The following is a 3950-nucleotide window of genomic DNA, read 5'->3' on the forward strand; positions in this document are numbered from 1 at the left end:
TACTCACTGTATCTAAAGTAGGGCAATCATACAATTGTGTCTTAAAGGTGTAACATGTTGAAGAAAACACAAATGACGTATTGGCTAATAAAGCAACACAAAATTGGTTATAAGAGGATTGGTATTTGTACTCAATTAGTCTCAAGATGCGCGCACTAACTAGACATAATTAATATGCTTCAAAATATATGCAAAAATCTTATCCGTAGAATCTGATCATATACAGAAGAATAATAATATGTCAATGTCATATTCCTCCACTCCCTTATCAATCATGTTCACATTCCACATAACCAACACAGTATTTTATGATGAATTCAACGATACAGATAAAGACATGTCATTCAAGAAAAAAAGGGACCTCAAATTCTCTCTGCTGACTGATTGAATCATAATTCCAAAATCACAATAATACACCAATTAATTTAGAAAGTTTCATCAAGAAAGAGAGCAGTCAGATAAATAGAGCATGCACATCTAGCTAAAAACATAACAAAGAACTCTACTCTGTCATTAGAATTCCTTCCCTTAGTTAAAGCCAATGGATTAAAAAATAACAAAGAAAAAACAACAAATCACACTTTATGACATTATGAAGAAACAATGAAGGAAGCAAGTCCAGATATTCACGATATTTTTCATTCTTCTATAGTAAGTCTGCAACTATGGATGCATCTATTGCTCTTTGCCATTTTTTGAAGAAGTTCAACTACTTTTTGTGTCTCGTTATTTTGTAAGAAATTGCCTCTAAGCGTACCAAATGTGAATGCATCCAAAGTACATGCCCTTCTTCCATAACTAGTAACAGACTACTTGCCTTTTATAATTGGCCTTCTTTGCAAAGCCCATTGATCATAATGCTATATGTCATAGAATTTGGCACCAAGCCATAATGAGACAATTTTCAAAATAACTCCTAAGCAGTTTCCAACCTCCTTACTCTACACAAACCATCAATAAGGCAGCTAACAAATTCAATGTTAAGCTTAGATTTGCACTTCTCCAAATCATAAAATAGTTCCAATGCTTCTGAAAGATAACCATTCTTACAAAGACCATCAATCAGAACAATATATGTCCTTAAATTGGGTACAACCCAACTGAATAAAACCTCTTGTAAAGCAAAACAACCTCTTGTAAAGTAAAACAACAGAATCATAATGAATCTTCTTAACAAGAGCAGAAAACAATATATTGAATGAGGCTAAAAGAGGAGGGGGTTTCATATCAATCATGTCGGTAAAGAAATCAATTGATTATTTCAAAGTGAAGTCACCTGATTTGCACTTTTCATTGAGGAAGTTGGAGAGTTCATTTCTTGAATTAGGATTGTGAGATGCCACGAGTGTTTGAATGATGATGGAAGCTTACAATTCAAAGCCATTTTCGAAGAATGGGAACAAGAACAAACCTAAATTCCAGGAACCATTGTTGTACTTTATAATGTAGAATCTAGAGGCTCCATTGATTTTTTATTTTTAGAATCAAACCTACTTAACCTAAAATGGATAAAGAAATAAACTAGTCTAAGAAGGATTTTATGATACCGTAAAATTATATTATTAATGTCGTGATAAATATAAATTTGTAAATTAGATATAAAAATAGTAAATAAAAGGTAAAATAAGTAAATCAATATAAGAGTGGCAAATTAGTGTTTTAAAATTACAAATAAAACTAACACTTATAAAAATAACATAAAACTTTTAAATCAACTTTAAAATTTAATTTAAAAAATAGTTTATTTATTTAATTTATTAAAACAAAGAAAAATTTTATTTAATTTTCTTAAGTAAAGAAAAAAAATTACTCATCAATTGAAAACAAAAAATTTGTATTGAAAACAACTTGAATAAGTTTTATTAAATTAGTTTAATGTAAATTCTATATTCATTGTAGGACTTTTATAAAACAAATTTCATTTTCTATAATAGTATTTGTTTATTATACAAGTTAATTAAACAAAATTACATTTCTTCATGTGGATCAAGCCAAACAAAATAAAAAGACATGCTTAGATTGCTAAACATATATGAAACATCAATAAAATTGAGAAATTTATAAAAATAGCCCAAAAATTTTGGGCATTTTCACAAATAGCCACCTAGGTTTCTATATTATATCTAGCCATGTATGTAATTTATAGACCTAAATATCCTCAGACATATTAACAAAATGCCTAACAAATCTTATCAAAACCAAAGCTCACCACCCTCTACTCACCCAAACTAACCACACTTTACTCACCAAATCATCAATTGGAAAGCAAGAAGTTAAGGTTAGTATTTGGTTTTACAAAATATGTATTTTTATCTTTGGATTATTTAAAATTTATGCAGGTATTTTGAGTAAAAATGAGTTAGGAAACGAACGCAAAAAATGTGCAACATGTATCTGTCTCACAACTTCAATGTGCAACAGGTGCCTGTCGCATAAAAAAAATGTGGGATAGGTCTGCTAGAAACATACGACAAGCGCCTGTCCCACCTACTTGACTTTTTTTTAAGTAATGATTTTTTTTTATCTTTTCTTAATTGTTCAAGCTTAGGCTTCGTTTGGTACAATTTTTCAAGTAGAGCTTATTTAAGTAGAGCTTTTGGCAGTAGAACTTTTACAAATATAGGTTTTACCTAAAAAGATTTAGTTGTTTGATTGTCAATAAGAGCTTTTATTAAAAATCTATTAAATTACTTTAATAGGCAAGTTTTTTAAGTTATATTATGAAAAAAAAATAAGATTGTCAAATAAGTAAATGATATTTTGGATATTTTAACATTTAAACAAAGTTTTTCATCATCTACTCCTAAAAGCCTAAAATTTGAGTTTTTCCTTATAGAGGAAAATACCTTATTTAAACTCTAAAAGCTCTACTAAAAAAATAACCAAACAACAATAAAAAATTATGATAATAACTTATGAGATTAAATAAGCACTTATGCCCATTAGATAAGTCATACCAAATATGCACTTAATGGAGCCAATTGTTCTTCAAATGTGTTTTGATGGATCATAGGAGGAATTGACAGATGGTCATTTTGAGTATAGTGATGGAAGAAATAGAGATTTTTTTGTTCCAAAAAACTGTATGTTTGATGTATTTTTTGCAAGAGGATATAAAGTTTTAGAAACAAATTCGAATGATTATAGCATCACATTAAAGACAACTTTACAGTTGAGATGTTATACCCAACTTGTATATGCACTACATATGAATGTACATGATGATAAAATGGTAGAGTTCTATTACATATGAGCCCTAATTAGGTGAACGGGGGGTACATCTTTATTTTTGTTACCAAATCTCCTAAAGTAACAAATCAAGAGCTTGTTGAAGAAGAGAACGATTTTACACCAGAGGTTGTTAAAGGAAAGGTGTTACCACTGACAACATCGCCGCAACAAGGTTACTTTTCTTTTCAATACAATAATGATCCCATTGATGATATAAATAATACACCAATAGATAGCATTAATGTTGAATCATACCATAACACGATGGATGGTGCGGACGATGATCTTTTCAATGCTTCTATTGATAATGGTGATGATGGTCATCTAGATAATACTTGCGATGATAAGGACTGTGTGTATAATAAGGGTTTAGTCAATGATTGGGAAGAGTTGCCTCACTTTCAGAATGAGCATCAACTACCCCAAAGTTGGCTTATTATTCCAAGGCCCTATTCAAAGAGTGTAACAGTTAACCCCGTTATAAGTATTGCACTAGTTTTGCCTCCAGACTTGGTAGCTCCAGACTTTGTTAGAAAGATTGGGTCCATTGATATTTATATGGGTAAGTTGTTTGATTCTAAATATAATTTAATATTGAAACTACGCAAATTTTTCTTAAGGGATAAGTTTGATTTTAAGGTTGCAAGGTCCACTGAGCCTAGTGTAACATGTTTTGAGGCGCACTGTACTTTAACGTCATATAAATGCCGACCTCGAGC

Source organism: Citrus clementina, unplaced genomic scaffold, assembly GCF_000493195.1.
Source record: "Citrus clementina cultivar Clemenules unplaced genomic scaffold, Citrus_clementina_v1.0 scaffold_3, whole genome shotgun sequence".
In the NCBI taxonomy this organism is placed as follows: Eukaryota; Viridiplantae; Streptophyta; class Magnoliopsida; order Sapindales; family Rutaceae; genus Citrus; species Citrus x clementina.